Below are 21,766 nucleotides of genomic sequence, written 5' to 3'. Positions count from 1 at the left end.
GGCTGCCTATAAACAAATGATGGAAAGCACTGTAGGACTGGAAGAGGAGTTTTGAGCAACTGAGTCCAGTTTCAGTCATTACAAGTATGCATTATCATATAGTCAATAATAGAAGTTTATCAAGTATCATCTTAAAACTAGGTAGTGTTTTTGGCTTTACTATTCCTTCTAGAATATGGCTCCCTACTCTCCATTTCAGATGGTAAAAAATCTTTCCAATTTGCAGCTGCAACTCATTTATGGCTAGTTCATCCCCACATAGCTTTGTCACAAAAGCATCATTTAGTTAAACTAGTTCTTCTCAGATTCCAGCAGTACCCTCTAGGACATGCTTATAGGAGACAACCACCCTCTCCATCCCCATCAGAGTCATCGTTTTACTTTGCTAACTAGTCCAATATCTTTTGATGTCTTGTAGTAAAAGATGCTCTCCCAAATGTCTTTTCCCACCACTGAGGTCCTAGCACAGACTCATGCCGTTAGCCCCAGATGTGTGTCCTTGGCCTGTCTCCTACTGTATCCATTTCTACCCTTCTGGTCCACAAGATCCCCACGTATAAGACTCTAGTAATGCCATACACTACAGATGCTTCCTATATGTGTCAGCCAGTTTCATTATCATGCTCCTGTCTTTTACGACAAGGTCTTTATTGGAAATATTAGAGGTCCATCTTGAGATCAGTCCTTGAGGAAATTGTTTAGTAACCTATTTCAGCTTGATCATTTGCCTCACAGCATAACTCATTGTCATCTCTCATCTAAGGAGCTCCTTACCACAACTCAGTTCCTGTAACAATCTCCATTTTCACCATTTTAGTTAATAATTTCCCATGTGACACTGCATTAGATGCTTTGCTCAAGGTCAGATAGAGCTGATCTACTGATTTTGTCTGCAGAATCATCTATTTTTTTTCCCTAGATACAAGAATGAAGATTCTTATCAATCTTTGATAAGACAGGAAGCAAGATAGCCTGATACAATGTGCCTCTGACCAAGTCTTATTCCATTTTATCGCCCTTTCCATTTATCTGCAGAGTTTTAATTAGCTACTCTTTCAAAGTTTCTTACATAATTCTTACACACAAGTGAGGTAAGTACAGCTCATAAGCCACAACAAGATATTTGAAATCCTCTAGAGGATAATGTGATAATTAAGACAAAGTGATTATGTGTCTTTGGTGCTGCTGTGTATGGCAGGGGAAGACAGAGGAAGAACCAGATAACTTAACCTCTAACCTTTAAAGCTGTGCACATCCTCCCTTTCTCTACCCAAAGAAAATAAGAAATGGCATTATCCAGCACAAAGTGGAAAACAACAGCAAGTAGAATAAATTACTAAGATATAGCTGCACCAGCTCAAATCAGCAGTCCCTCTCCTGCAGGGCTGTCTCCATCAGTGACCCATAGCAGGTCCCTGGGGAAAGCACAGAAACAAGGAAAGCCTCCAGTGCTGCTTTCCCACTAGTCTCTCCTAGTTCCATGGGCTTGTGGCTAATGAATTCTTGAGACAAAGGTGGGATCTGTGTTGCTCCCACCCTGCTGAATGAAGGGTAGGCAGACATTCATGGCCATGTGCTGCAGGCAGGGGTACAGCACTGCACTGGGGCTGCCCAGGAGAGCTGCCCATTGCCCAGAGCCTCAGCTCTGCCTGAGCACACACCTTCCCAGGGCATCCAACAAGCTCCCACATGGCCCTGACCAGGCAACAAAGTGCCCTCTTTTTTTATTTGCAGGAAAGAGACATTGCATCACTTCAGCTCACTGAATATTTAAGCTAATAAACCCATTGTGGAAATGGCACAAGGAGCGAAGGGAGCACTTCTGATTTCAACACTTTTACTAAAGAAAACTTTTAACCTTTTATTCCAATATCACATATGCTTATTAACTTATTAGGACCTTAATTTTTACTGAACCACTACATGAGCAATTGTTTCCCAGTTTGGTTGAGGTAAGACTAGTGATTATTTGTGCAAACAAAAAAGTGAATATAAGGGGGTTTATATCATGTTTACCCTGAGCACATATGTGCTTGAGATTTTAAGCTTTCCTTGGCATTGAATGTCTGTTGATGTCACACATAAGCCACTCTAAAGCTTAAAACTGATTAAAAAAATGCATTCTGTGTCACCAGAACCTGTACATCATGCAAAGCTTCGAAGCTGATAGTATAGCTTGCAGACTACCCTGTAAAGTTTGGGGTTTTTCCAAAACTGTGGTCTTTTCTCAAAAGAGCTTTTGTTTGTGGTGCAGAGTTTTTAGGCTTGTGGTTCTGTCCCGCAATCAGTATCACAAGAGAACATTGCCCTCTGGTGTCACAAGCTGCGGCTTTGTGCTTCAGAGGGTTACACACACACACAGAAGTTCTGTCTCACCCCCTATTTTTCCTTCTCTTTATTCGCTGCACTGGCAGCAAGAGCTGCAGTTCACAGGCATGTCAGCAGAAGGTATAGAAGCAAGATGTTTCCATTTCAATGGAGAAATTTCTGCAGTCATGTAACAATTCCCATGGGTGAAAAAATAATATTTTTACACAACTTTACTGAAAGGCAAAATTAGATTCCTTCAGGTTGGGTAATACTGTTAAAAACTTAGCTGATTCTTTCTTTTGACTAATCAAGTCATTTATTTATCCTCTTGAACAGGTAAGTTTTTAGGGTTTTAAGGTGAATATTAGACTTAAAGCTGACAAGACTGAAGCAAAAATGTTACCAACTTCTTTATGTTGCCAGCAAATACGTTACCAGACTTTTTTCCAATCGTTCTTAAGTTTTCAAGCCTGCACTTGGGACAGTGATGAACTCTGCATAATTGCACACAGGCTTGCCCTTGAGTGCATATTAGGACATAGGGCATATTAGGGCAAAGAAGTAGTAGGAAACAGCTGAATCAAATGCAAAAAAGCTGAACAGTATGTGGGTGCTGGGTGGCAGTATCCAAAGATAGAGGAAGCACTACTGTTTAAGTAGCTGGGGAAGGGACAGGAGTAGTGCAGTGCGAGTAACACAGAGCTTAGATTTGCCTGGCTAGCCTCGCAGGCTCTGCTCTTGGATCATTTGTACAGAGCAGAATAGACAAAAAAAAAGGGCCAGGTTGTTTTCCCTCAACTCTTAAAGCTAAAGATAAATTTTCCACTCAAATATTCCAAGTGTTTAATAAAGATGCCATTTTCAAAGGGATAGTTACCACAATGAATAGATCTTATTGCCAACTAATTAGTTCATACAAAATACATAGACAGGAATTTTCTACGCAGTGAGCAATGATTCCAGCAGATGATCCCACTATTTCCATCAGGGAATTGCAGCCATTCTGAAAACCAAGGGTGCAATGGATATGCACCCTTAAATCAGCTATGGGCTGACTGCAAGGGTGGCCAAGTGGTGCTGTTTGAAATGGGCTGCCTGTAACTCTCTGGATATTGTCTGATAATTATTATTTGCCTTTTGCTCTGTGGGATCCTACATCTATCTTTAACCTTCTAACAGACAATGGTCTAGGCTCAAATCTGTGTGGGGGAGCCCTTACATCAATGGAAACATCCTCAGGGATGAATTTTTCTCCTTTTACTGTAGATTTTGGAGGGAAGTGCCCCTCTCCTTCTATTAAGTCTCCCATTAAAAGACACATTCATTTGTATAAGCAGATTTCTACCTGTCTTGTGGACTTTTCCCCAGATCCACCAAGCCAGTTGTTGAGCCAGACTCTCCATTAGTGTACAGCCATGAACTAAAGCCTTGCTGATAACCTGAACACAGCAATTTTCTTCCCAGCCATATGCAGGGCTGTTAACTTTTGCATTATTAACAAAACAAAACAATTCACTTTTCTGCCCTTACAAGAGAATATAAATTGATCTCTTGAAGAATTGAGCGCTGGCATTATTTCTGTGCATCTCTTCATTTTTAAATGGCTTTTACAGAGGTCTTTGCTATCAGGAGTACTGAAAGAGAGGAAGTAGAAGGCTCAGATGAGACATGAAGCTCTAAGAATTAGAGAAACTGAAATCATTATAAAACTTAAATTTGAGAGGAACTTCAAGCTAGATTTCATGTGAAAAGATTACAGAAAAAATAAAAAAACATTTTGCTTTTTCTAAAGAAAACAAAATGTGAATAGAAGAAAAAGAACAATTTCTGAAAAATCTCTTGAGGCATTGAAGAAGGAAATAGGGAGATAACTGTACAAGACAAGTTGGTAGTGGAGCCAGAATTGCAGTCTGCAAGCACTTCTTTATGATTACTTTTTCTTTTTTTAAATACAGTAATAACCACGTAGCAAATGTGTATTTTGTTGTGCTTTTAATGTCATTGTCAATGTCTGTTTACACTTCTCCTTATGTAGAGCTAGCGTAAGCTTTTGGTGTATCTATGCCAGACCAAATCAGAGAGCTGATCAAGCTGAAAGTTATTTTTGCTTCCTACATTACTTGTCGCTCTGATCAGTTTTTGGAGGGTTTGGCAGCAACGAGGCTAAAACGTGTGACAGACTACAATGCTTCAATCTGGGTATGAAATTCAATGACAGTCTGAAATTCAGATTTTGTAGAGTTATGACATAAACAAATACAGTATTGAAAGACATTCTCCAGAGTAAGTTGTTGACCAGTCAATGATCAGACTGAAAAAGGTGGAGAGACCTCATCAAAATCAGTAACTACCATCTCACATTGGGGACCAGACATTCATTTTGTCCTGAAAATTTATTTGTAGTAATGCATGCCATACACCCTATGGCTGGTAGGTCACATTTCTTTGAAGATTTTTGCAAAACAAATATTTCAATGAAAAATGCACAAAGAAATTATTAGAAGGCTGCCACCTGTGCTAGCCAACGAGCTAGAAGGTGTTGATTTGTCCTGTTTGTCAGAGCGCCAAATTTTTCCTACTCTTCAGTTTTTCTTGCCACCTACTTCATTACTTTTACTTATATTTTAGTATTTCCAAACAAATCTAGTGAGATTGCTTCTTGTCACTCCTGAAAATCTGCTGAGCTGCCTTTTTGACTTCACTGCTGTGCATTCTATGCCTATCGCTACACTGCTGCTGGTGGAGTAGTGGTCTTCAGCAAGTGATTTAAATGCTTGCCACATTTCTCTCCAAGCATACTGTTAGAAAATACGATAGGGGTCACATCTAACAGAAACGGTCCTCCTTAGCTCCTGCATAGCTGTCTCCAAAGACTGGTTGATCAGACTTTGTAAATTACCTCTGAGAGCTACAGTCCTGTTGGCTGAAGATGGGTCTGGAGCCACCATAAACTGTTACCTGAGGCAAGTTGCAGCCAAACTGACTTCCCCTTTCCTCTCTTTACTTATTTACCAGACTATAAATTTGCATACAGGCAGATTATACATTCCTGAGAATAGACACATGTGGGAAGAAGGTCTGCAGAAGAGAGTAGTCTGCTTCAGATACAGTAACACAGAGATTGATCCAGACCCTGGCTCTGGAGGTGACATGGAGGATCAGTTCCCCAGACATGAGTCTCAGCTGCCTTTCTTTTTATCCAGTGTGGGCACCCATAAGCATTTCTGCTTCATGCCTAGCTGACGCAAAGATCTTAGGGGCAGAGACTGTATCTTCCACATTAATGTAACACCTGGCACAACAGAGACCTATTAGTGTTAAGCCTTTAAGCAGCACTACCATGGCTACAATGATTGGTAGAGATAATTAGATAATTAATTACTTTCCAGAAAACCTGCTTCTCTAGTATGCCTTTCAATACAAGTATTGACTGGATTAATTTAATGTCAGAGTTGCAGGCTCAGCCTTATGGTTATTTTGTATTTTGGTGTTGGTTTAGTGTTTATCAAGGCTTTGTTTATGTTAGACAACGGGTATCACAGGGGTCAAGTGTCTCTGGAATACTCAGAACTGAACTTGAACATTTATTTGCACCCAGGTATTGCCACTCTAACCCAATAGAGCCATGCTAACTGGGTGCTGGGAGGCTCTGGCTGTTTCACCTTGGGTGTCGGGGATAATGCTGTCACTTCTCCTTTTGGAGCCTCTTCCTCATGTGGTTGCACAAGTGGATAAACCCTGTAACTCCCTAGATACATCCCATTTCTTCAGGCCTCTCCCACCTTTGTCAGCTGCTGAAAGGAGATGAGATGATGACCAAGCCTGCTGTAAGTTCTCACTGGTCTCTTGAAAGCAGTACACACAAATCTCAACATAAACTGATATAACTCCATTATTCTCAGCAGAGATACGCCCATGTATGTAAGAGGCAGATACAGTTGCCTTCCAAAAAACTGAGACCATATTACCCTTGGTGGTGTCTGTTTAGTGGTTATTGTTGTTAGTTACTGTTACCAACATACAGTCTATTCTTCAGCCTAAATCTCCTTAGTGAACTGGGGCAGTCTACCATGCCTTTAACCTGAGCGGTGATTTCAAGTGTAGATGTATAAACAGAAAGGCAAGAACTGACAGCAGTCTGCCTTTTGGGAAAAACTGGTTTTCATCTCCTGCCTTTAGAGCAATTGCTCATTTTTAGCGAGTTTGGATTTTTTTAAATGTTGCAATATTATTTAATGTTATTAATTTATGGGAAAAAAGCAACATGTAATCAATCAATAGATACATTAATCTTAATACTCAGTGCCTATTCCAATGATATTTTAGTCTCCTGGTAACATTGCTAGTGATTTGCCATCATGAAACAGAGAAAGATTGAAGTTATTTCACCGGATTCTGGAACAGTATGAAATCAAGTGAGGGTTACACTGATTTTGTGAAAATGTACTGCTGGTTGCAATTCTCCCCGTGTTCAGCAAACCATGAAATAACACTCTATCAAATTTCTGGCACTTGAAAATAGGAGACCAATCCAAAGACGGTGGTCTTCTGGCAATGTCTAGCAGAAAGATGAAAGTGCTGAAACATGGGACTTCCTCTCTTCCCCCTCTCCCAGTATCTGAATGTTCATAAAGAGTCAGTTTAACAATTTTCCAGAGCCTAGATCAGTGGAAACATGGAAATTAATTGTTGCAGTCACCTCATTACTCGACTGTCAGTGTTAATAGATGTTTAGCACTGCAATAAGAGCAGCAGCAGTGTATGATTTTACCATTGCAGATAAGTGCTTTTAAAGTGACAGCTCACCATGAGCAGCTGATCCAGGTGCTGTGCACCAGCGATATAGCTCAGGAAGCCCCTGCCCTGCTGTTGGGGAGAGAGAGAGGGATCAGAGTACTACAGCTCCCTGCTGCTGGCTCGTCTGAGCAGCTTACTCATGGCAAACGTGTCCCACATGAACAGTCCGGAGCAATTACAGAGAGCGATAAATCAAAGTCTGTATGCAATATAGAGTAAAAGCAATAAAATATTTAGAAGGACTTACTCTTTGCCATTTCTTCTGAATTTCCAGAGGACTACTATGAATATAATTTCATCATCACTCTGTGGCACCAGCAAGCATGAAGATAGCCTTGCATCTGCAGAGCTCTTGGGAGGCAGTACTTCTGAGGAACAACATATCAGCTGGGCTGCAAACACCCTCCTCACTACCGCTCTTTCAAAAGGCCCAGAATTAAGCACTAGAGTACAGAAATGGTTTGTCCATTACATGCCATTTTGAAGCGAGCAATTTCCTTCCATGATCTTGTAGCTTCCTCCTCAGACTTCTCAACTGCGCCTATTTTGGAAATAGGCTAAGCTATTAAAAAAAAAAAAAAAAGTCTGTGTGGGTGAGGTTGGGGATATGTCTGTGGCTGGTAAGAGGCTAGATGTCCTGGAATCACACCTCAAAGTTACTGTTAAATATGGGAAAGGATTTCCAGAGTGCTTTCTTCATGTGGAAATCCATCCCCAGAGAATACACACTGCTCAGAAAAGTGTATCTAACTGTAATTGAACAAGTTCAAACCCTGACAAGACAAAGGAGTGGGTTGTTGCTGTTACTGTTGTTGTTATTATTTTTATGGGAGAAGGTGCATAGTGAAAATGATCTGACAATACAAGACTTGCTGCTCATCCTTTTTTGCCAAAGCTTGAGTAACGTTTTAGAAGAAGAGGCCAGGTTTAGCCAACAAACAGTAATTGTTATAAACTCACAACTGTCAGAGCTTGCCTATACAAGATGAAACATTTTACTGACCTTTGCTAAAGTTTCAAGGCTGTTAAATAGTCACCCAGACATGACAAGTCTTTGATTTGGGGCTTCCAATGCTGAAGCTCTGGTTGCTCAAGCTAGTTTCTTTGGTCTGTTTCTACAGACTTTGTTCTGCAGACCTCACTTTCTGCCTCTCCTGCACTGACAAGTCACAAAGCATCAGTTGAAAAGGAATTTCGAGTGTCTGTAATTCAGACACTGCAGAAACTTTTCAGGCTGCTGAGGAGATAGATGAGACACTAACACTGACAGTATCAACAGAATAAATCCTTCAGCACCAATAAACTGTATCAGTGCTTGTTTATTGAGTTTGGGTCTTTTTTCACCTGTCCAAACTGATAGCAACTTATCAAGGCAATGCTACATAGGTTTGATAGTATACTTACTAGCTGACATTCTCAAAGCCACATGAAACTTTAAGCTTGTATAAGAAGGTAACCAACGTGTTGTCTCTTTCTTCCCTATGTCAGCAGCAAACCACACAACATGCAGGGACAACTTTTGCTCTTGAATTGCATACGTTATTTCTAATGCCCTCAGAGCAGTAGCTACGCACCTATACATTTTGTCATCCCAGTTCCCACCCCAGCAGTTAAAGAAGACCTCTGAAAGCATAGCACAATCATTTCAATGTAGTGGCATTTGGGCTATGTAGAGTGCGTCATGCTGGACATTAGATAAAACTTTTGGTGCAGGTGGTAAGACTGAAGCACCAATTCACTACTTTAATGTTGATCCTTGCATCTTCTTGAAAGTGAATTCAGAAAGCTGCCTGAGTTTTATTTCTCTGTGGGAAACAGAGGTGGCACAATGCCTGTAGTCTGTGACGAACGTTAGCAATGTAAACTACTTTAGTACCTCATTGTCTTTGGAGGGTCCATTTGCAGATTTTCGTGCTTTGGCTGAATGCAGGCAGGATTCTGCTATAGCAAAACTTCCATGTGACTCGGCTGTGCCTCCTGTTGTAAAACATCCTCCTGACTGTCAGCAGTTAAACTGTTGGACAATGGAGAAAAAGAAATATGTCTGGTGCTCCTGGTGCTGGGGGATATGAATGCATAAACTTCCGAAAATCTTGCTTCTCTACTGCAGTCATGGGCATTGAAATTTGTCACTGAGCATTGTCAAATATGCTGTGGTATTCAGTGTGGAAAATATTACATCAGAATATATTGGTTAAATAGCGGTAAAACTGAAATATAACCATATACTACCAAGTGAACAGTCAGCAGAGACTGCTGATTTTTGGCATGACAAAGCCCATGAAGTAGATTGTGTCTTTCAGAGGAGCGGTGGTGTAGGACAACCAGGACAAGTAATTCTGGTAAATAGATGGGACAGAACTAGCTCTTTTCCCCACCTCAGCTCATAGAAAGGAATAATTTATTCTATGATAACAAAATATGACTTTTGCAGGTGTACTGTGAGAAACTGAGCTCATGTTAAAGTATTACCTCAGAAACTGACTCCCCACAGTGCATTGCTTGCTTGAATATGAGTCCCTAGAGCTAAGTCCCTAGTGCATAGGTCCTCTACTGGCAAACACAGAAGTGAAACTCTCTGGATCACAGGCTTCAGAAATGGAGTAAAGAAATTAAGCCACAGCAGCAGTGAATTTTGGATGATAGAAAGGGATTTGACTTATCAACTTACCTTTCTGGCTGCTATTTTTTATTCCACATGATAATATGTCAGCCATGTCGTGCCAAGGGTTCCTGCAGTGGACAGAAAGTTTCCTCTTTGTAATGTCTTTACATGCAAATAAAATGCCACTACTATAACACTGATAATTTAGGAAGATGTACTTTTCAGAAACTGTTTTAAAATTCAGATTTACTCTTCAATTCCCCTGCCTTTGTTCCTTAGCTTTATTATTGCATCTTTGCATCTAAAAGCACTTTTCCTGATTTATTAGTTCAGAGAATCACAAAATGGTTTGAGTTGGAAGGAACCTTAAAGATCATCTAGTTCAAACACCCCTGACATGGGCAGGGACACCTTCTGTCCTTGAAAAGAAATTCTCTGAGTATTTCTAAATACTGTGTATTCCACTTTTCATCACATATAAATTGGTGGTTATTAGCATTCCAGAGGCATTATGTCTACCAAGCTGACTGAAACAAAGATAAATTATCTGGTTTATGCTGTACAAATTCTCTTCTTTATATAAACACACACATCTATGTGACTTCATAAATTCATTACAATAATTTATTATAAATAGCGGATTAATGTTCATCAAGCTAGCATCAGATAGCTACATAATCTACTCATTTAAATTAAAAAATAAATTCGGAAAAAAAAAAATCTTTTCTTTTTTTTTAACTCTATCCTGGCTGAATAAAAATAAACTCTAGTTACTAAAACATTCTGAATACAAATTTTCCTAGGCAGTATTTTCCAGTAAAATATACAGCAACATTTCCATTAATTTCAAAGGTGAACTGTTTTGATGAATACTGTGGGTTTTATAAATACAAACCAGACACAAATAACAAGGGCCTAATAGGCAAACAAATGAACCTCTAAGGGTAGGTACCTTCAGGCAAAATTATGAAATTATGTTACCAGTGAATTTATGGTAAACACCTGCTAACACACCTCAATATTTATATTTCAGCAAAACCATTACATTTAACAATTCTCACCCTGTTCTGTATGACTCCATAAGACTGAAAATGAGTAAGGTGACTGTCAGCTTTGTGCTCCATCAGTCCCAGGGCTGCCAGCAAATATACCAGCTCCCCTGTGGTGGGGGAAACCTCAGGGGCTGTGCTGTCTGCAGGGGATCACTGAAGGAGGTCCATGCTGGGCATGCTGCCTAACGCAGGCACACTCTTACATAGGAAAGAGAAATAAGCAGATAATTAACATGTAGAAGAATCAGTTTCCCAGACAGGACAACACAGAGCCTTTTATTCCTCCATACCTGCACAAAGTACTAAGCTGTTGTGCTGTGTAGATATAACTTTGTCCGTATTTCCACTGTTTCCATAGCCTTGGTCTTGACCTACCTGAGGTTTTGATCTGGCTAGGTCTGAGTAACCAGGTGTGTTTCTGAGCAGAAGCCAAGAAATCAGAACTCATTTAAAGCATAATTCCTGTCTGTGCTCTGGAGGAGACAGGGGAGAAAGGAAAGAGCTTTGATGTTTCCTCATGGGTAAAGCATAGTTTCAAAACTAGACAAAGGTTTCTAATCACTGGAAAGCAAATATCTGGACTCGATGCCAATAAAAGTAATGAGAACAAACAACATAACCTCCCACACAAATGGAAGATAAAATGAAGTTTCTGACATTTCTGACAGAATTATGCAATGTGGTAAACCATGATAGAATAGAGCTGGACTTCATTATATAGGTCTCTTCTAGTCCTAGGACTGAGGTTCTTACAAGCCAACTATAATTCAGAGATACAAAGTTGTGACAGGAAGAGCAGACAGAGACATCTATCTGCATACACCAAAGGAAACCTCACTTCTATGGATCCGCTCCTACTGCAAAAGTATTATGTTGATATGCATGAAATTATTTTGCCTCAGGAGGCCTATTTTGCCTTTTCTTGATTGCACTATTACACTTATTTAAATATTATTGAAATTCACATCTTGCCATCCAAACCTAACAAAGCCTAGGAAGGAATTTAAGATGATATAGAGCAAGCTAAAGCTATCTTCAATTTTTAATCCCTGTCTTCCCATCCTAAACAAACAGGATAAATGTGTCTTCAGCAAGTGAAACATTGCAGTGGCATTATAAATTTCCAGATGGTGCTAGCAGTAACTGAATGAGTTCATATCTCTGATGTAACTCCCATCAAATTACTGGTACTACACCAGGAATTAATTTTCCTTAGATTTGTACAAGTCAAACAGAAAACTGTAGAAACATCACTTTTCTACACTCTATTCATTAAAAATATGAAATACAGGAATTTATAAATTTACACAAATTCTTTTTGTAAATCACTCTTTCAGCATGTAATATATTTCAGTTATGCATGGATGCCTAAGATTAGTTACTCTCAAAAGTTTCTTTTCCTTCTCAAATTTTCAGAGTCTAAGTGACTTTCTTAGACTGGACTCCTTTTACACAACGTGAATTGAGCAAAAGGAATTGCACCCTTAGTATTTAGTAAGACGGGATGGAGGGATTTCAGTGAAAGAAGATATTTAAACATGGCTGTCTTCTTATCACTCCATCCGTAGTTTTTATTAGGATGTTAGTCAGGTAATATAGCTTTGAAACTTTTCCAGTTTCAGACCTAATGTTTTTTGTTAAGCCCATTTTCACCTGAGATTTCAGAGGTGTTGTTGCTTGTCCTCCTGGACTACCTAGAGGAAAGGCCCACAGTGTACCAGGCTCAGTTCACAGGTGTTGAAGAATTCTCTATTCCAAGAGTTTGCAACAAAATATACAGTACCAAGCAACAAGGGAAGATCAACACCAAACAGAACAGGCAAAGAATGCAAAATACCTAAGAAATAATTCTGTTATAATAAACACCTTAGCGATTCCTGGATCTGGAGAAGCACCATGCAATGGTTTTGTGGATCAGTCCAGCAGGTTCCCCCATATGTAAACATTTAGATGTCAGAAAATGCCAGGAAACTTGAAGGAAAACTACTATTGTAGTTGATGAATTCATCTTCATAGGGAAAACGTGGGGGTTTTATTCATTTTGACAATAGCTTAATGCAGTTCAGGGAACAAAAGAACCAGATCTATTCCCCATCCTGCTGAATAACAAAGTTCTTACAGGACTGGGGAAAAAAAAAACCCCAAACCAAACCAAAAAACAAAAAACAGAAAACAAACAACCCACACATAGATTTTTATCAAGCTTTCTATTTTCATTCATTTTTTAAACTTTTTAGGGCTTGACCTGAGTCCTGAAAGTATAATATTAAAATACTATGAGATAGACTGACATGGATGCATGGACGGATGGATGGATGGGTGGACATATATGCATACAATTGGAAATGAAGAAATCTGTGACATACTGTCAATATCTTTATTAGAACTGCATAAAAATGCCTGCAATCTACTCTGAGTTCTTATCTCAAACTTGACTTCTAAATCTTTCTAGGTATGCTCAGAACCAAGTTTAGAAAGCTGGCATGGCTGAAGGCACTTTATATTATGTCTAAATATAACTTTCTCAGGATTGCAGAATGAGAAGATTATTAAAACTAATGGAATTCATATTTGTACACTGGAAAAAATAATTGCTTACTCCATGAAGTGCTGCAAGATGATGACTGACTTGAATCTTATGTTAGTGAACATTTGTAACACAGTGGATAATTTTTCAATTACAGTTTTTTATGACATTATTAAAGCTGGGTCATTTATTGCACTAATCTCCTCTGTTATGCCTCCTTCTATAATTACATTAGTTGCTAAGTACAGTGTTTTTTAAAGAAATTATGCTTGTCATTAAATATTTCAACCTTACCTATAATACGATCAGCATTAACAAGCTGCTATCAGTATTGTAGGAAGATTTCATCAACAATGAATTAAAACATTGAAGAGATAAGTTACAACTTTAATTTATTTTAACCATTCTTTATTTTTATCTTGTGAAGGTTAAAAAAATGCTTGTTTAAAAAAAAAGTCTGTCTTTTAAAGGTATATGCAAATATACACATGCAAAAATAGGTACCAGGGGAAGAGCAATGCATCTCCTCATTCTTCCTATATGTACGGTAAATTGCACCTGTCTCAGCATATTTCTATGCAAGCAGGAATACTATTGTGGGTAAAAGAAAGTCAGTGAACATAATGTACTATCTTTTGAAGTTCAAATATAAGGTATAAAATAATCCCCTTGCAAGACATTTTCAGTAAAAATAAATATTCAAGGAGAAAGGTCCAATCAGATATCAAAATTAGATAAATCAATAGAAAAAGAGAGATCTAATAATCGTATAGCCTTTGCAGCAGAATGAAGTGGATGCTGCATTTCTTTAGGGACATATGAATTGTAGTGTGTGGAGTAGCAATCCTAGGCAGGAGCAGACACCAAAGAATCCAAACACACAAAGAAATAGGAGGAAAATATTGCTATTAAGGTTAATAAAAACTCACATAGGATAATGATTCACTCCAGATGTATTGAATGAAATCGAGATATGTGCTGTATCACTGCAAAATGACTGTTAATGTCAATAAGGACATAATTTGAAACAGTTTGTTTCTCATAAATTTTATGAAATTTAAGCTACCAAGATCCCTTAGAGGGAAAGATCAGTGAGTTTGTCTATTGAGGTTATATCAAGAATTAAAGAAAATTGCATGTATTCAGTCAGGTGGAAAGAAGAAAGCTAAATTATCCTAAGGGTTACAAGCACTGGTAATTCTAACACTCAGAAGGAGTTATAGCAGATACAGAAGAAAAACTTCGCAAGATAAAACCCTGGAGCAGATACCTACTCTAGTGAGCCTAACCACAGTTCTGCCACTGGCTTCTGGTGAGATGACCACTGTCAATTGCAATCATAAACATCTACATCAAGAAACACAGACTAGAATCATTGCCCAAGAAAGTTAATGAAGTTTAAACAAGAAGCACATGAAAAGGAATGAAATGCTTTTTCACCATTTTCATGTATTTGAGGTCCTCAGTGAAGCTAAAAATCTATACATACATGAGATAGAGAAGGTTTCTCTAAGAGCAGAGGAGCAAGTGAAAATCTGAGAAATCTCCATGCATTGAAATCAAGTATTGATTGTGGAAGGTTGAGAAACTGTTTTACAGTAAGTTTTTGTAATGCAAGAGCAAACTGTGTAAGTACTCCCAGATATAAATTAAAGGTTTTTCAGGGACTTTTTCAAGGATTTTCAAAGATTTTCAACTTCTTAAAGTTAAGCTTAAGGCTTTCCAGGATAGGCTATGCAAACAGAAATTGATGTAGCCTAGACAACCCTTGCTGGCCCAACAGACAACTCAAAATTATCATTTGAGTATGTATGACACATATTTTTGTCAGAGTCCTAACGCAGCTTTTCCTTGTTAAGCAAATGTGTGAAATGACTTCCTACAGCTTCATTTCTACCATAAAAGGAAGCGTTGAACTCTTTATTGCATTATATCTACCTTCTCCTTGTACAACCTGACAGATTTCCATGAAATCTTACTTAATTTCAAATGCATATGAAAAGCCATGCTTTTATGGGGAGAAGTCATTAAAGTCACATAGGATAAAAGTGATCTTGTAGACTATAAAATAGTCTGACGGTCTGTCCAGAACAAGGAAGTAATGATTTCCTTCAAAGCTAGAGAAATATACTAGCATAAAACTGCTGTTATTCCGAAAAGGATCAGCTCCTCTAAGCTGAGAAAACAAGAGTATATATTTAGTAAGAAATGTATTGCCCTGATGAGACCAGAAATAGAAATTAAAACATTTTGTGCAGCATCTAAGGAGAAAATATAAAACAAAAGTGAAAACAGGCCTTGTCTTTCTTTTCTTTAAATAAAAAAAAAAAAAAACACCACCACCGAACAAGTAGAAAACACCCCCAAAATTCTAAATTCAGTCATGCAGAAAACCAGAGAGATGGCTCCAAAAACCTCTGAAATTTGCCTTCTGCCTTTTACAAGACACTAACATGAAGTAAAATACAAAAATACATTAGGTTTAACTATTTCCCAGTATCTTCTGCTATGTTTCATTAGAGTGAGGAGGCATTTGAATTGATTCTCTTTTTAAAACCTCAGGAGGTTGAAAAGCTTTTAAAGGAGGCTTTTTGCACACTTTCTAATATTTGTTTTCATGTGTCCCTATGCACCAGCCACTGTGTATCTACACTATTTTTTTGCAGTTTTTTTAACTGACAGCAACCTCCAGACTACTTAGATAATAAGGTGAAAAAAGAATGGTTCTGACATTTACACTTCATCTCCCATCTCTTTTTATAGATGTCCATTGCCTTTTCATGTTCATTTGATATCGAGGCAAGTACCAATTCTGTGTGTATCTTAAGACCTTCTCTAATTCTTCTATATGGATGGCAAGCCCTTCAAAGAAATAAGGACTAACAAACTGTAGAGTCATTTATTTTAATCTTTGGTATCCCATTCCAGGAAACTTTAATACCAGTAGATTTACTGCAGCCCACAATGATCCATGATTCTTCAATGTAGAGACTGCTACAGACTGTTTTGTGAGACTGCTGGGTTTTGGTTTGGTTTGGGATTTTTTTGTCATTTACTTTTATTACAAATAGCTTTGGCAGCCATACTTGAGTGCCAATATTATTTGTCCTAGCACACTGAACATAAGAGATCAAGATCATCTGCACTATTTTGTGTTTACTCACTATATATATCCAGGCATCTAGCCAAAGTCACATGTATTGTCAGAACTGAAGACTTGCACAAAATTGCTTCTGAACTATCCATTCATCAAGAAAATTGATGCTGGTTTTCTAGCATTGACCTTCCAATGGTGTCGAAATTTTTTCTGCTTAAAGCGCTACTTTTCAAGGAAGGAACTTCCATAATTTATTAGGAGGAAAATTTGGGGATATGTTTCCATACCTTCAGTGAATTTGATATAGCCGACTAAGAAGAAAGCACAATAATGCACGTCCATATTGCTTATTGCTCCACAGTACTGTCTACTTTTTCCTGGTCTTGAGAGGAAAGAGCATTTGCCACTGCTTTAATCAGGAACACAGACAAAGGACATTCAGAAAGGTAGGCCAAATTAATAGCTTTTTCCTGACATAAAGTCATACATTCATTCATTACAAGGCCAGAAGAAACCCCAGTGATTTTGGGGTCTGACTCCTATACAGTAAGAATTCCTGAATTAATTCTTGTTTGAAGCAGACCACATCATATAAAAAAGTATTTGTCCTGGGTTCAGCTATAGCAGTCATTTTTCTCCTGCTTAGTAGCTGGTGCAGTGCTGTGTTTTTTAACTTTCAGCCTGGGAACAACGCTGATAACACCGATGTTTTTAGTTGTTGCTAAGTAATGTTTATTCCAACCAAGGACTTTCTCAGTCTCATGCTTTGCCAGGGAGGAGGGGAAGCTGGGAGGAAGGAGAGACAGGACACCTGACCCAAACTGGCCAAAGGGGTATTTCATACCATGGCACGTCATGCCCAGTATATAAACCAAGGGGAGTTACCCGGAAGGCCCAGATCACTGCTCGGGTTGGGCTGGGTATCGGTCGGCGGGTGGTGAGCAATTGTATCCTCTTCCCTTGTTATTTCCCTTATCATTATTATTATTAATGGTGGTACTAGTAGTGGTTTTGTATTATACCTTAGTTACTGGACTGTTCTTATCTCAATCCGTGGGAGTTACATTCTTCTGATTCTCCTCCCCATCCCTCTGGGAGTAGGGGGAGGAAGAAGTGGGGGGGGGAGTGAGCGAGCGGCTGCGTGGTTCCGAGTTACCGGCTGGGCTCAAACCACGACAGTATTGAAATTATATTCAAATATCTCTGGTAAACCTATACATTTTAACCCAGATGGCACCAAGGAGCAAGGTAAAAACACCTTATTAAGGTTAAAATTACTGCATGGAGATTTTTCAGGTTTCATGACCTCAACACAATATTCCTGCAATTTAGAGCCCGAATTCTATGACAAAGCAATATTTTCCTTTTTAAAGTATATTCTTCTGTGGTTATGACAGTCATAATGATTATGTGATTACAAGGCCTTTCCTGAAGGCCTGAAGAACTTCTGGTCTCAGCTGACTGCTAATTAGAGACTAAAGTGGGAAAAGTTTCCTATATTTAAATATCTTCAGTGTTATGAAATGACTAAAGTGTGACAGAAGATTAAATCTCAATGCTATATGACTGTGCTTCAGTCGTGAAAATGTTCATAGCTGATGTTTTCAACCTTCAGGTCCCACACTGGTATATGAAGAGCCCTGCCTGCCTCCCTCATGGCATTTCATATCAGATCCAAGCAGTCCTGGAGGTACTGTGAGAGACTTGATTCTTGCAGGGTCAGATATGCTTCAATTCTTGCTAGCGGGAACATGGGGTCAAAAGAGACATTTGTCATCTCTCTTATCCCATTATTCATCATATACTTACTTTTTCCTAGGTGGCTTAGATTCAAACAGTTTGGATGTGAAGTGAGTTTGATCCTATCATGGGCTAAGGCATGTTCTTGGGAGGCAGAACACATGTACTCTTTGTGTCTACTGAGACTATGGAAACCTTCTTTAGTGAGGGGAAATTGGCAATATTAGTAAGTCAATGTTTAGACACTCACTTAAACAATGACTTTTGATAGACCTACAAACTGACTTCTAACTCTTAATTTTGCATGAATTTTTTTTACATAAGTTAATGTGAAAAACTGATAGAAGAATTTATCAGAGAATCATAAAATGGTTTGGGCTGAAAGGGGCTATGAAATTCCAACCTCCTGCCATGGGCAGGAGCAACCTGGCACTAGACTAGGTTGCTCAAAGCCCCATCCAGCCTGTCCTTGAACACTTCCAGGCATGGAGCAGCCACAACTTCTCTGGTTGTCATGACACTCCATTATGACTGTTCTCATCACCGTCACAGTGAAGAATTTTTTCCTAATATCTAATATAAATCTACCTAATTCTAAATCTACCTAATATCATATCCTGGGCTGCATCAAAAGAAGCGTTACCAGCAGGTCAAAGAAGGTGATCCTGCCCCTCTACTCTGCTCTCAGGAGACTTCACTTGGAGTATTGTGTACAGTTATGGTGTCCTCAACATAAAAGGATATGGAGCTGTTGGAGAAAGTCCAGAGGAGGGCCACGAGGATCATAAGAGGGCTAGAGCACCTCCCGTGGGAAGACAGGCTGAGAAAGTTGGGGCTGTTCAGCCTGGAAAAGAGAAGGCTGTGTGGAAACCTCATAGCAGCCTTCCAGTATCTGAAGGGGGCCTATAAGGATGCTGGAGAGGGACTCTTCCTTAGGGGCGGTAGTGGTAGGACAAGGCGTAATGGTTCCAAACTTAAACAGAGGAAGTTTAGACTGGATATAAGGAAGAAGTTCTTTACAGTGAGGGTGGTGAGGCACTGGAATGGGTTGCCCAAGGAAGTTGTGAATGCTCCATCCCTGGTGGTGTTCAAGGCCAGGTTGGACAGAGCCTTGGGTGACATGGTTTAGTGAGAGGTGTCCCTGTCCATGGCAGAGGGGTTGGAACTAGATGATCTTAAGGTCCTTTTGAACCCTAACTATTCTATGATTCTATGATCTAAACCTATAAATCTATACCTAATCTAAATCTACCTAGTATCTGAATCTGCCAAATCTATCTAATCTAATTCATGACACTGATCTTCTAGTTCCAGAAGAACCTTGTTCAAAATTAGTATGACACTAACGGACACTAATTATGTTACCTTGTGAATTCCTCCAAGCAATGGATAAGAATTACTTATTGACTTTGGAAGAACCAAGATTTAGCTCATCACACAATAACACATTTCATTATTTTGTATTAATATAATGTTTAGAAATGTAATACACACTTATTTCCACTAATGCTGCTCAGCCCAATGTATTAAAACAGATCTTAAAATGCCATTAAGGTAATACTATATTCCTGAAGATATTAGTCACTGTCATCACTGATGTTTTAACAGAGTCACAAGATCTTTCAAGAAAATTCTACTATTTTCCGACTCGATCCAGACAAGTATGCAAAGCTAAGGAGAAGTCAGACACGTAATACTCTTCTTATAGGAATATGGATTTATACAAACAAAATGTTACCTTTCAGTTCCTGATTTGGGATTCTGTCTGTCACTATTTTTAATCAGCTCAATCTCACAAGTCACTCACATCTTGAAAAGATGCTTTGGGAATGGAAATGCAGATTAGTTTTGAGTAAAGCAAGGATATCAGCTTCTACTAGGCTTCAATATAAAGGCACATAAAACTTTTGAAGTAGTTGGGAGCTGTAGATCTAAAGTGCTCAGGAGATCAGGATCTTGGTAGGCATAAAACTAGACAACTACAGAAAGGAGAAGCAAAATAAATGGAAACTATTCTCCCGTAAGTGCTGAAAATGCCTCTCTCCCATCTTGAAGTACATTTCCTTGCTGTGCATGGCCACTGGCCTGAAGTATTTAATTCTGTGTTTTGAAATAAGAGTATTTCCCACACTGATATTTGTTTCCATTTCAGTCATCAAATAGCAAGAGGCAAAGACCAAATAATCCTTCAGATAAGCCATCAACAATTTCATTTTCTGGCACAATTTGTTTATTCAGTTGACAGTCTGGGCCAGTTAAAGACGTCCTCTGTCAATTGGTATGAAGGCATAACCTTCAGGTATGTCTGACACAGAGGTATGCCTTCTGGCAGACTGGAGCAAAACTTTTTATGATTCTTTTTATATTCTATAACTAGTTCAACAAAAATACTTACAAAATTAAAAGCTCTGAAAGCCACTTACCATATCAGCCTTTGGGTACTGTATAATGGTTTTCCATTATGGACTGAAATTAAATAGTTATAAAGAAGCAGCAATTTCATAGTTAGGCACCCAGAAACTTGGTCATGTTAGAACAGCTTTTTAGAAAATTACAGGTAATATTATTCCTGAATGCAAATTAATGTCAATATTGTTAGCCTGATGGGATAGGAAAGCTCAAAGAATTTTGCAGGAGTCAATAGTCACAAGGAGCCATCATGATCAGCCTGAATGTCAGAAATGAAGCTGTGAAATTAAAAATATATACATGTAATTCAATACAGGAACATACACATTGATAAATAAGAAAGGAATGGGTTTTTTGACATTCCATTATGACTGTTCAGCCTATGGTTTTCTGAGGAATGAGGAGGGGAAACATATAGTTTTGTACAGTAAATGAAACCTATCCAAAGAGCACTGCAGCCTCAAGCATCTTCTGAAAGACATGCCCCAGAAATGAAGCCACATTAAACAATGAAATGCTCCCATACTCCTTTTATCTTAGCCATTTATCCATGAAGGCTTAACTTTAATACACTCACTAATTTTAATGGATTTTTGTTGGATCCATTTTTGCACCTGAACTGACCAAGACATAAGAAAGAGCCAGTGACTTGGAAAGGGTTGCACAGTTAGGCAGTGAAGATGCATGTTTCTCGTCCTCTCCTCGAAACAATGATGCTCGTAGCAGTAACACCTTTCCCATAGAAAAACTCTAACCAACCAGCCAACAAAGATAAATCAACATCAACAACAATAAAACCAAATTACTAACATTTTGCAAATAAACCTCTAATCTCTGTGAAGAGCTTTACTCCAGAAAAGACAATATTAAAAGTGAATCCAAGCCTTCAGACCTGCCATCAGCTGGATATAGAAGGTAAACAGGTATTGTAATGATGAATAGTGGCACAAAATCATAAGACTTTCTCTTTGACAATTAGTTCATTGTATCAACCTTCTATCAGCTGTTTATCAGCAAAGCATTTTGCATGAAGTGACTTTCAAGTACATATTTACAATACAGTGAAGTCAAGCTGAAGATGTATGTGAAATCCTTCCCTGAATTGAGGCCACAGCATTGCTGCATTTAAAAGAAAAAAAAAAAAAAAAAAAAAATTCTAAAGAAATATTTTTAATGTCATTTATTAATTTTAGACCCAAATATAAAAGCATTTAGTGAATTTCTCTGCC

General features: G+C 38.6%; 1 long non-coding RNA gene across 3 annotated transcripts in view; it reads right to left on the bottom strand.

The window, feature by feature from the left end:
* Positions 1 to 16,989, bottom strand: part of LOC115613903 — a 59,908-nt gene extending 42,919 nt beyond the window's left edge. For 2 of the 3 annotated variants that reach the window (XR_003993561.1, XR_003993562.1), the window contains exons 1-6: positions 16,676 to 16,989; positions 11,055 to 11,237; positions 10,774 to 10,962; positions 9,779 to 9,840; positions 8,984 to 9,121; positions 7,355 to 7,669 (exon numbers count right to left, since the gene is read on the bottom strand). This is a non-coding gene — a long non-coding RNA (uncharacterized LOC115613903). The remainder of the gene's footprint in view (positions 1 to 7,354; positions 7,670 to 8,983; positions 9,122 to 9,778; positions 9,841 to 10,773; positions 10,963 to 11,054; positions 11,238 to 16,675) is intronic. The other variant, XR_003993563.1, reaches the window with a different exon arrangement.
* Positions 16,990 to 21,766: the final 4,777 nt, after the last annotated feature.

Source organism: Strigops habroptila, chromosome 10 (assembly GCF_004027225.2).
Source record: "Strigops habroptila isolate Jane chromosome 10, bStrHab1.2.pri, whole genome shotgun sequence".
NCBI classification, from domain to species: domain Eukaryota; kingdom Metazoa; phylum Chordata; class Aves; order Psittaciformes; family Psittacidae; genus Strigops; species Strigops habroptila.
The sequence above is the reverse complement of the archived record's forward strand: the minus strand, read 5'-3'. Positions and strand labels throughout refer to the sequence as shown.